The sequence below is a fragment of the Scleropages formosus genome, chromosome 5, assembly GCF_900964775.1.
Source record: "Scleropages formosus chromosome 5, fSclFor1.1, whole genome shotgun sequence".
NCBI lineage: Eukaryota > Metazoa > Chordata > Actinopteri > Osteoglossiformes > Osteoglossidae > Scleropages > Scleropages formosus.
In genome coordinates, this window is record NC_041810.1 from 36764344 (window position 1) to 36777506 (window position 13163).

Here is a 13163-nt window from a genome sequence, read left to right on the forward strand (position 1 = left end):
AAAAGATGTCAACAAGACATTTCTGTCTGGTTTGGTGCTGCATCGGCCCAGTCCAGCGTCAGGTTGTAATGTGTCATTCAATCAGCTGGGAAGACCACGGGCTGTAGCCTGCAAAAAAAATTCAGGACATTTCTTAGGAACACATTTTATCCTAATATGTAGCAGGAAGAGACTGCTGCCTCAAAAGAGTAAATAATCATGTAAAGGAAGTTCAAATAAACTGCATGTTTGTTATGTGGCCTGGTCTGATTGTCTAAAATGAAATGAAAATCAATTTTTATTGCCAGATCCAAATACTACTCATAGCTAAATGGAAAAAATCTGAATAATCCTTTTTATATTTAACACCGTCAGTAACTTAACTGGTAAACACCTAGATAAACAATGTAATTTTATTTCTAATGACAAATTTATATATTTTTTAAACAGCTGTTATTTTTACCATCTACTCCAGTCCTAGCTAGTGTATGGGGTTCTGGCTTTGATAATATTATGTTGACTACACAGTTTAAGTAGCCTTGATTTAATTACTATAGAGGAAATTATTGTGCTAATTCACTCAAAGAACCCAAATCCCCACTAAATTCCTTAAAGCCGTAGTGACCCAATTAATATAGACCTAACTTGCCGTTTTTGTTCAAAATTTTACAAAAGATTGTAGCTTCCCAAACTGTAAAATTATTAGCATAATACTTCAGAAAAATTTCACAGCACTTAAACAGCCCTCAACTGTGCTGCTAATGTCATGAAACTCTCATCTCATCTGATACTGGCCAAATAATAATAAGGTAGATAATAATAAGTAAATAATTGTAGGTGCCTTAACATTGTAAGTTGCTCTGGAGAAAAGCTTCAGTTGAATGAATAAATGTAAAAGTAACTGTAAAGGACCCCAGTTGATGTTTAAAACTTGTCTTCCTTTGTGAATACCTTTGCTAAATTTTTCCTTTTGTATTTGTACTTTTATTTTGTCATATAATTGCAATGGCATACGGTCGTTATAAGGGGGCTTTTATTTTGACACGGTCTTGTATTCCCAAGAGCCCTGCACTTAGATTTGACGAGTTAGTTTAATGGGGTTGGCGTGCAGATATAACTTATCCCAGCTTGTGGCTAGCTGCGTGCTGCAAGAACTAAATAATTTGTTTAATATAAGGATTCGCAACCCTCCGAAGAGGCACAAGGTTTGTACATGTATATTGTAAATTTTTTTTTTTTATTTTGTTGATCATGTAATTGTACTTGTTTTGTCCATGGAAATGAGATGCAGATGCCTCTGTTTAACGTACTCTGATAATATAATATTGTCGAAGGACTGAATGGAAGCTAAATGCTAAATATTTGTGCTTTTTTTTTTTTTTTTTTTTAAACACCAGCTCTTACGTTGGTGGAGGTTGTCACGTTAGTTTCAATAAATCAACTAAACCATCATCAGTCAAGTCTTGGCCATCACTCGGGTGAGTCTACTACAGTAACATTTTACTATGGAATAGTCATTCAGGTCACTACATTCCATTTAAAGTTTACACACAAAATGAAAGTACTTGTTGTTCTCAACATTTTGTGTAACTTTAATTATCCCAAGGACCCCATTCTTCTAGTGATGCCAATATTCCATTACAGCATTACAAAGGGCTTTGAAGGAATGGTACGATTGTAGCTTTTGGTAAGAGTTAAGTAAACTTCGGAGGATGCAAGGATCGAGTTACGTGAAATGTTCACAGGCTGATTCCATGTGCAGCAAGGTCCAGTGCATCGATGTAAACGTCAGCTTTCCGTCTCGGGGGCATCCGTCAGCATACAGGTCATTCAGGGTGCCAGCTGTGTTAATGCAGACTTCAATCTGGGCTCGGATGTCCGAGACCCTGGCTATGTCCACCCCGGTAGCGGCTGTTCCCCGGAGAAGACCTGCATTAAATTCCAGTGCGTGGACACCACAGCACTGGTAACCAATTTGACTTGTGATGCTCAGTCAGCCAACAATGGCAATGGGGTGTGCAACAACTTGGGGAACTGTTACTGTTATGACAGCTGGGCATCACCCTGGTGCAACAAAGTCGGCTTTGGGGGCAGCATCGATGGCGGCCCTGCCCGGATAAACTATTCCCTCAGGAACAGCTTGCTGATCTTCTTCCTTGTCATTCCTGTCCTCATCATTCTGGCGTTGCTGTATGTGTTCAAGTGTGACTTGATGAAACAGTGCTTTAGGAGGAGACTCCCCAGGTTGCGAACCCCAGCTAATGATAATGCCAATGGGAATCTACAAAGAAATGCAACCCCAAAACCTTAAACACAGGTTCCTGAAAGACCACAACAGGCAACACCCAGATACCTAGCACCTGTCCTGGATCCATTGCCTAGGTGTGAAGAGGTGAACTACGGCATCTGGCCAGATTTGGAGCAGACAACTCCCAAACCAGCACAGAATCAGGGGCCTGGTGTCCCAAAACCCATCCCCCTGAGAAAAGACCCACCTGTATGAGGTCACAGAAGACATGATAGCTGGCTGTGGAAGAAATCTGCTCATATCTATATCTGATTTAAGGACTTTTATTTGTACACTCTGTAAAATATGTACAATGCCAGCTTTTGGACCTATTTTTTTCATTCTTTTGATATCCGAGAGTAAAGGGAAAATGTTGGGATATGGAACGAAAGTTGTGTTAATTGTCTGTTACTATTATTTCAAGTTATTGAACATAAACAAGATACCAAAGATAAAAGCAAAACATTGTTAGCACTTTTTCATTTCCATTTTTAAAAACTCTTGTTAGTTTAGAGGGAAATAAAACTACTGAACTCAGTGCCTTTTAGTTTTGAATTTTTTTTGCCTTTTAATGGTAATACTGTTTTAAATACACACACACACACACACATTTTCAGAACCGCTTGTCCCATACGAGGTCGCAGGGAACCAGAGCCTACCCGGCAACACAGGGCATAAGGCCAGAGGGGGAGGGGACACACCCAGGACGGGACGCCAGTCCGCCGCAAGGCACCCCAAGCGGGACTCGAACCCCAGACCCACCGGAGAGCAGGACTGTGGTCCAACCCACTGCGCCACCGCGCCCCCTATCTGTTTTAAATATTAATTTTGAAATATTTGTGCTTAAAAAAAGGGTGGCACAGTGGGTAGTGCGAGAGAACTTGGAATCGATTCTCTGCTCAGGGCTAGTAACACTGCAAAGTATCCATTTTAAGTCGCTTTGGCGAAAAGCATCTGCTAAGTGAGTAAATGTAAGTAAAATTTGAGTCTTTATACATCTTGTTGAAGCCTGGTTTACAACAAGAAAATCCATCACATAAAATTACAGTTTAATTATATTGTAATAAATTTCATACATGCTGAGGAAAACATTTCATGTGTTTCAACTTACTAAATGAAAGTATATGACATGTGTTAAAAAAACAAAATAAGTTAATATTTATGTATAAACAAGCCTTGCTGCAAGGTTGTAAAGAATTTCTAGTGGAGCACAGATGTTATAAAATTTATTGATTGTGAGAAATAAATGGCTCTTGTGTATTTTCTCCACCTCTATCTCTCTGTCCTTCCGGTGTGTGTGTGTGTGTGTGTGTGTGTGTGTGTCAGACCTGTTAAGAATGTATGTGCAAGAATGAAGTTCTTGTTTTAACTTTTCTCTCTTTGTCTATGCTCAAGGGCAAACGGAGGTGACTGAAATATTACATATCCTCCCTATGTGTATAACCAATTACAGTGTTCTGTTGTTTAACGGGGGGGGCACAGTGGGTTGGACCGGGTCCTGCTTTCTGGTAGGTCTGGGGTTCGAGTCCCCCTTGTGGCGTCCCGTCCTGGGTGTGCCCGGCCCTACGCCCTGAGTTGCTGGGTAGGCTCCGGCTCCCCACGACCCCCTGTGGGACAAGCGGTTCAGAAAATGCGTGTGTTGTTTAACATTACCTTTAATAGTCTTGTCCCCAGACCTCGACTCACTTTCTAAACCAATGAGAACTCATTTCTTTGTTCTGCAAAATTGTGTATAATCTTTGTGAACATACAATAAACTTGAGGAGAATTTTGAACGAAACACTCTGCTTGTTCTTGTGTCCTGCTCCTCCTAGTGATCACTGGTCTCTGGTGTCCGGATGGCTCCGAGGTGGCAGAAGGTTGAGATAGAAGTTAAAATAATTTCTAATCTAACACTGATTCAGCTGAATCTCTTGTTTGAAGGGTTGTTACTCTGTTAACTCTGGGAACAGCTATTTCAATGTTCTTTAAAAAAAACACACACGTCCAGTATTACACTAATACACATCTGACAGTAAGCACCAGGGAAGGATTATTGGTTGCACAGGATGTACGTAGTTACTTCCTTCCCATTTATGGCCCATCATTGGAATCCTTGTCATTGAGTTGGAGTTTGATAAGAGATAAACTCGAACTTGTGCAAGTTGTCTTTTTCCATTCTTTGTAAATGTCAAACGTATATCTGAAGTTTTTCGAGTGTTAAAAGGCACCAGTAAGATGCAAAAGGAAAAGGTTTCTTTACTTATAGAAAAAGGAAGTTAGCTTTCCAAGCATTAGTGATGAATTAGTTGCGGCACCTAAATAATAAAGAGGGGCGTATGTACACTTCCGTGAGTCCAGTGTTGATTTGCATGGCTCGTTAGTGACACAGATTATTTCCAGGTGCATGGCTCTCTGACTGTGTGATCAGTCATAGGCTTTGCATGGGTGTCATGGACTGTATTGTACTGTGTTTGGACCATGTTCACTATGCTCAGTTGAGGGGCTGCTGCAGCCCAACCTGCACAACCTACTAGTACTATTGGCCTCTGCACAGGTACTGCAGCTTATGTGTGTGCATAATTGGTTACTGTCTTACAATATATAAATATTGATGTTCACTTTTTGCAAATAAAGAAAAACACTTAGGCATGAGCTGATACAAATAGGGAAATTACACGAAAAATATATACATTCTATTTACACACACACACACATACATTGACTGAAACTGCTTCTCCCAAGCAGGATCGCAGCAAACCGGAGCCTAACCCGGCAACACCGGGCACAAGGCTGGAGGGGGAGGGGACACACCCAGGACGGGACTCCAGTCTGTCGCAGAGTACCCCAAACAGGACTCAAACCCCCAACCTGCCAGAGAACAGGCAGAGGCCAAACCTGCTGCGCCACCACACCCCCACATTCTATTTATATTTTATGCAAATGAATTCTGTACATTTTGTCATATATAGTGTCATGGACAAAGGCAGAAAAATAAAGACATCAAAAAATATTTTTTCTATTCATTTTGGTTCCTGCTTTTAATGTTTAATGTGTTATTTCAATAAATTTATACTAAAATAGCTATTCCCCCTTTTTTTTTACAGTACCAGTCAAAACCTCATAGGGCAGGCCACAACCCCCCAACTGCGTTGTTAGCAGACTAGTGTGGCTATTGTTAGCATGACAGTCCTCGAAGTTGCTAACATGCTAACACTTTGGCTGCTATTATGAACTTCTGAGGAAAGTAAAAATGCTGTCATTTTGTATCTTTTTTTCTTTAGGTTTATCCACTTGTTACTTTAAATTGGCAATGACACTAAGGGCATGTGGACTTACTATATTCCGACAAGTGTCTCAGCATCCTCCCCCGACAACATTCAGTATCTTCTCCTTCAGACCTCATACGGTCACCATCACTGGACTCCACCAAAAGGTACGGAAAATAGTTTCAGTTCCATACCTCAAGACAATGATAGTACGCTATTCTACTGGAAATTTTCTGTTTGTTCTTCCAGGGCATGTTGACCCAGGGGTGGATGACATGACCACTGCCCTTCAAGAGATCGAAGAAGAGGCAGGTCTTTGCCACGCCCACACCTCCGGGCCAACACGGAACACCTGGGACGCAACGCAGACTACAGCATAAAAGGCTGCGTCAGACAACCAGCTGATGCGGAACCTTGATCTGCCTCCTCGTTAGCGACCTTCTCTAGCCATTTCCTGTTCCCGAACGCCTTCCCCGAACCCGTCCCTTGTTTCCCCGATCTCCTGCCTCTTTCGGATCATCGACCTCTTGCCTGTACACTGATCTCGCCTTTTGGATCCTCCCTGTTACGACGTTCGCACCTCGAAGACCCTTTGCCCGTCCTCTGACCTCCTCTCTTAGATTTCCCTGAAGACACCACCACGATTACCACTCTGCACTTGGGTCCGCCGCTTCCCTCAGACGCGACCATGACAGTCTTAAAGCAGAGCAACTTCGAATCATTGACAGCTTCCTGAGGGAGTTGCACTACAAGGTGCAGGGAAGAGCAAAGAAGTTCTGTACTGGCTGGCTGAGCTCAGGGACCCAGGAACTCAAGTTACCTTGTCAAAAGAGCACCAGGACTACCGCTGGGCTGGAGTGGAAGAAGCCTGCCTGTGCACTGGTTCAGTATAAAGAAATGCAGAACACACTTCGAGATGCACACCACTTTCTGACAGCAGGAGGAAGTAAACTGGGTGGGAGATGCCACTCAGGATTAGTAGATGTTTCCTAAATAAACAAATAGATAAAGATGAAAAATTTAGCTGGATATAAATTTAAAAACGAAAACTAACTTGTCATCAACTTGGGAACAAAGAGGTCTTCAGAATATTGAGCAATGGTGATCATATTCAATCAGTGATTGTATCATAGTAAAGAAGTTTGCAAAAAGCACGATATACAATATGATCAATTTCCTTAACTACATCATAGCTGCCAACCATTCCAATTTTCTCAGAATTTTTCAGATTTTCAGCACTGGTTTGAAACTTACAATTTTTGTTGCTGAATTCCTTTTTCCAAAAAAAATAAAAAATAAAAAATCACCACACATACCACCACCTCCCAGACACTTGTCTCCGATCCATCTTTTTTAATCAACCATTTTTGTGGATACCCCCCCCCCCAACCCCCACCTGCTCCCGACCCAGCCGGTGCACCACCTGGAAGCGGAAGGGCTGGAGGGCCAGGTACCAGTGGGTGAGGCAGGGATTTGTGTCCTTCATAGAGAACAGCTACTGCAAGGGGGCATGGTCCTTGCACAGGTCAAATTTCTATCCCAGAAGGTAAAACCGGAGAGAGACAACTGCCCACTTGATTGCCAGGCACTCTTTCTCAATGATGCTGTAATTCTGTTCTGGACCCGTCAGCTTGCAGCTGAGGTATAGTAGGGGCCGCCATTCCCCTTTTACCTCCTGGGAGAGGACCACCCCCGGACCCTGGTTGGAGGCGTCGGTCTGTAACAGAAAGGGGAGAGAAAAGTCAGGGCAGGAGAGAACGGGACCCCCACACAGTGTTTCCTTGATTTTCCGTAAAGCAAGCTGGCAGTGCTCCGTCCACTGGACCGGCTCCGGGGCCCCTTGGCGGATGAGGTCCGTCAGGGGCACGGCCAATGTAGAGAACCCCGGGATGAACCGGCGATAGTAATTTGCAACCCCTAGAAAAGATCTCACCTGTTTTTTTGTCTTGGGGATTGGACAAGCCGTGATAACGGCTGTTTTGTCGATTTGGGGCCGAATTTGTCCGTTCCCCAAGAGGAACCCCAGATACCATATCGCTCTCCTTCCAGTCGCACACTTGGCTGGGTTTGCCGTGAGGTACTCCTCCCTCAAGGCCTGCAGGACCGCCCACAGGTGGATCATGTGCCGCTCCCAGTCGGGACTCTACACAATGACGTCGTCCAAGTAGGTAGCGGCATAGTTGGCGTGGGGTGCGAGGATCTTGTCCATAAGGCGTTGGAAGGTGGCTAGGGCCCCATGTAAAGGGAGTGTGACAAATTGCTGCAAACCAAAATGAGTCAAGAAAGCCGAGACGCTTCTGAAACCGGGGTGGGGGCCATACTGTCCCAACGGCAGGGGAACCCACCCAAATTATACCCATGCGCTTTCTTTTCCCTCAAGATGTCACAGGCCGAGAGGAATTGCGACATAAGGAACGAGAGCTCCTGGCGGTGAAGATGGCGCTCGAAGAATGGAGGCACTGGCTAGAGGGGGCTTAGCATCCGTTCCTCGTCCTAACGGACCACAAGAATCTGGAGTATCTGCAGAAGGCAAAGTGCCTTAACCCTCGACAAGCCAGGTGGGCGCTTTTCTTCACCCGCTTCAACTTTACTGTTTCTTATCGCCCTGGCAGCAAGAACACCAAGGCAGATGCTCTCTCACGCATGTACGACCGGGAGCCCCTGAAAGTGAACTTCACTACATCCTGCCCAGCAGGACCCAGTCCAACCCACCGCGCCCTCATACAACATGCATTCTATTCAGAACAAAAAAAAAAATCAAGTACTGTACACAAAAATGTATCATCAAGCATATTCACAGTGATGAAGACTGACGGGTGACCACCACCTTCTTCATCTTACTGCACTGCGAGACACGTGTTCCTCCAGCATGGCTCTGTGGGTGTGGGGCACTCGCAGGTGTGCGGGGTGAGTGCGCAGATGTGTGTTTTGGCGACCGTGTGGGCTCGTGCACAGGTGAGGCTGCGGCCGCAGGTGGAGAGACTCGTACACGCGCACAGCAAACATGGCTAATGAATGTGTTCATGGGATTTACACAGCTTTATGTTTATTCATCCTAAATTTCTGTGTCACTTTTCTATATGTGTATATATACTCCATATATTTGTATATTTTTCTGCATCTGTTACTTTCATTCTCTCTTTGTTTGCACGACCAGCGATCATTTCACTCCGCGCTGGATTCCATGATCACACGTTATGATTCATAAAGTCAAATTTCTCATTTCCACATGTAGCAGTGAAATAGTGTTTCTCCCATCTCCTTATAAACACCTCTTTGTGCTGAAGCTTGGAAGGAGGGACCCATGTTGCTTGGATCCGGTTCGACCGGCAACACCTGGCCAAAGATAGAGAGCAGCTGCACCTCCTAGCGGTGTGTCTGTTTGTGCCTCTGCTGCCTACCTGTCCTCCTCATTCACCTCACCTGTCCCGTGTGACCACACTGAGCTATCTCCGGCAGGTGGTGAGCCCACCGAAGAGCGGCTCCACATCTTGGCTTCGGGCTAAGCCCGGCCAGGCCCCGTGGGCATAGACATGGTCTGCTACTTGTAATGCTCAATAAGTTTGTTACAGGGCCCAATTTGGACCATTTAGGTGGTGTCATCTTGGACTTTATTCAGTTATTTCAGGTTAGGTATCAGGAATATCTGCCATTACATCCTGTTAAAAACAAAGCAATAATTGCATATTTTTATTTATTAAAAAAAAAGAAAAAGTATTTGCCACTCCCCACCCCCTATCTTTTCTGAAATGTGTCCTCTCATTTCAAAGCTGGAGGTAGTGTGGGGCAACTCTAGTGTGAGTTGCCTTGTGGGCACGGGAGTTCGCGAGGTCAAATAGGTTCAACTGGTCAATGTCAGTAGATGTTCTGCATTCCTCCACTAAATATATACTACCATCTGAATAGGATTATCATAAAGTGAGTACTATTGTAATTCACTTTAAACAAGCGCTTTCAGTTAAATTAAGGTTAGTAACAAAAGTAATTGAATCTTTCATTATGCATGGCCAGATGAGTGAATGTTTGCCATTTCAAACTTTTTTATTCCTTTTGGTTTCATTTTAGGGGTCCCCTAAGGAGCTGCAACTTTTTAAGGGTCACATGGTAAGATGTTGTACTTGACAGTTTCCGGAAACCCTTATGCAATCCGAAATTTACGTAAGTCAGAACTGGCCCCACCCCAACCTGTTAATGACACATCAAGGATAATTCATGTTTTTACAATGTTCGTGGACTTGTGTTGTGTTATTTTTATCCTTTTCTTTCATATAAAACACACATAGAAAATTACATACAATAAATAAGTATAGACCTGAGCTGCTTTGCAGATGGCAGAGAAGAGAAAAATGCCCGTGCAGGGTGACTATGATCTTTCATGATGCGCATCATCTTTCTGAGGCAGCGTGTGGTGTAGGTGTCCTGGACTGCTGGTGGCTGTGTGCCGATGATTCCCTGAGCTGTTTTGACCACCCTCTGTAAGGCTTTCTTGTCCTGTATGGAGCAGCTGCCACCCCAGGATGTAATACACCCTGTGAGGATGGACTCCACAGCACACCTGTAGAAAGTGGTGAGGACTGTAGTGGACATCCTGGCTTTCTTCAGACGCCTGAGGAAGTGGAGGCGTTGATGGGCCTTTTTGATGGTTGATGCTGTGTACTCAGTCCATGTGAGTTTGGCAGTGAGGGTGATCCTGAGGAATTTGAAGCTGTTGACCCTCTCTACCATGTCCCCTCCTACATAGATGGGTGCCCGAACTGTATCCTGTTTCCTGAAGTCAATCACCAGCTCCTTAGTTTTACTGACATTGAGAGACAGGTTGTTGTCCTGGCACCACTCTCCCAGGAGCCTCACCTTCTCTGTGTAGGCCATCTCATCATTGTTGGTGATCAGACCCACAATGGTGGTATTGTCAGCAAACTTTATGATGGTCTTGGAGCTGTGACTGGCCACACAGTCATGTGTGAACAGGGAGTATAGCACTGGGCTCAGGACACTTCCCTATGGAGTGCCAGTGTTGAGGATCAGTGGGGAAGACGTATTACTGCCAATCTGCACATGCTGGGGTCTGTGGGTGAGGAAATCCACAATCCAATTGCACAATGCGGCACTCAGTCCCAGCACTAGTAGTTTCTGGATCAGCTTGGTTGGGATGACGGTGTTAAATGCTGAGCTATAGTCTACAAATAATAGCCTTGCATAACAGTTTTTATTATCCAGGTGAGACAGAATGGTGTGAAGTGTGTGTAATATCGTGTCTTCAGTGGATCTGTTGTGGTGGTAGGCAAACTGCAGTGGGTCCAGAGTGTCTGGGATGGTGTCCTTAATGTGTCCCAGCACCAGCCTCTCAAAGCATTTCATTGCAATGGGGGTCAGTGCCACTGGGCGATAGTTATTAAGGCAGCTAACTTTGTTTTTCTTAGGAACGGGGATAATGGTGGTGTTTTTGAAAGAGGTGGGTACAGCTGAGCTTTTTAAGGAGGCGTTAAATATGTCTGTGAAGGCAGTAGCCAGTTGTTCACTGCATGTTTTTAAAACTCTCCCTGAAATTCCGTCTGGACCACCAGCTTTGCGGATGTTGACACGGCTAAAGGTTTTTCTCACTTGTGCTACAGAGACGGCGTTATCATGCAGCGCAGTGGGGATGCACAGTGGGGATGCGCAGTGGGGGGTCTGAGTTCTCGAAGTCGAAGCGGCCATAAAACGCGTTTGGTTCGTCAGGGAGAAACAGAGCGGCACCTGTCAATGTCCGCGTCTTTGGTTTATAATCTGTTAATGTTTGTATTCCCTGCCACAGCCTACGTGCATCTTGAGTGCAGCTAAACTCTGATTCCACCTTCCTGCTGTATTCTCACAGGTTCTATAGCTCTAAGGGCCTTTCTTGGCTAATTTTTAATGAAGTTTGACCTCTGACTGCCATGCTAGTGCTCACTGACTTTTCTGAGGTGATGAAGGAAAGTGTATTTCTCCCACCCACGCATTTTTATTCAGTGCAGTTAAATTTATTTTGACAGAGGACTCTTCTCACACAGAGTGCTGACCACAAGGGTCAGAAGCAGGGAGCGTAGCAAAGTGGTGGCCATGGGTGACCAGTGCCACCCCTGACTGAACCTCAGCCAGCCCTCTGGCCACCCCTGAAGCGCAAAACATTCTGACCACACTGACAGGTGACTTATTTCGCTGCTTATACTTGTATGACCTGCTCTCCAGTGGGTCTGGGGTTCGAGTCCCGCTTGGGGTGCCTTGCGGCGGACTGGCGTCCCATCCTGGGTGTGTCCCCTCCCCCTCCGGCCTTACGCCCTGAGTTGCCGGGTAGGCTCTGGTTCCCCGCGACCCCGTATAGGACAAGCGGTTCAGAAAATGTGTGTGTGTGTGTGTGTGTGTGTGTGTGTGTACTTGTATGACGCACATAGTGTTCCGTGTGATGCCATTAGGCTGAAGAGCTGCGCACCACCCATGTGGCACAAACCTGTGTGTGTAGGAGGGAGGAATAGAGCGGGAAAATTCAATTTCGGTACCGTTACTGCAGCCAAGTCCAGCGCAAGTGAGCAACGCAAGAAGATATGGTGATCAGGAGAGTAAAATCAGTGTTATTTACCTACATTTCACTACCATTTCGTGAAAGTTTGTGTTAAAGTGAAGTACAGCGGTGTTTCATCATGAGAAACATGTTAGCTTAATTAATATCGCATAACTTAGCTAATGTTAGCTAAAGTTACTGCAGCTGCTAGCTAGCTCATTTTTAAAAACAATGTTACCACATAAACGTTACCATATTATACCCTTAAATTATGAGTCTGTCACTGTTTTTTGTAGGTAGCTATTAAATTTAATAATAATAAAAGTGTTTCTTGATAGGTGTGTTTGTCTTAACTGTAGAGAGCATGAAGGAAAGCAGGGGAAGATTCAAGATAAAAAGATTCTTTCCTTTTTTACAAACTGAGGACTCGTAGCAGTAAAACTGAAAATGACAAAGAGTCAGAGATATAAATGTAGGTTACATAAGTTGTATCTGCAAACATAAAAAAATTATTTCCAATACCCAGTTTGCATTATTAGCATCTAAATATACAAATAATGTAGAATAAGGATCGTATTAAATTATATTATAATGTTTTACAGGCATTTCTAGGTACTGCCACTGTAATTTCTTGAGTATGTTTGTAATAAACAAATTCTGTAGAATTTATAGAATTTCTGTCTGTAGAATTTGCTTTTGGTACAGCATGTCACAGTCAATTGTGATTTTTTTTTTTGGCCACCCCAATAAAATCACTGGGTCTTACTTGGCCACCCCTGAGAAAAAGTTCTGGCTACGCCCCTGGTCAGAAGACATTTCGCTTTACTTGTGTTTCCACAGGAGATTCAGGACAGCCGCCTGTCTGCACTGCTGTCCTTTCCTCTCAGCAGTTCCACGAGCAACTCAGCTGCTAGATCGTGAGCCTGGACCACTCCTGCTGGTCAGATCCCTGGAGCAGCAGCTGAGTCAGTACCTGCAGCAAGTCCACAGACACACTTTCCGACCCAACCACAGGTAATGTATATACTGTATATCTGTCAGGTATCCCATTCCACTGACCAGTAAAACAGGTGAAGATTCTCAATTCTTTTTTTGGAATCTATAGCTTACAGAGATGTCCATTATACAGTAT

At 44.3% G+C, this 13163-nt stretch overlaps 1 pseudogene; it reads left to right on the forward strand.

The window, feature by feature from the left end:
* The first annotated feature begins 5558 nt into the window (after positions 1 to 5558).
* Positions 5559 to 6508, forward strand: LOC114910526 (bis(5'-nucleosyl)-tetraphosphatase [asymmetrical]-like; annotated as a pseudogene).
* The last annotated feature ends 6655 nt before the right edge of the window (positions 6509 to 13163 follow it).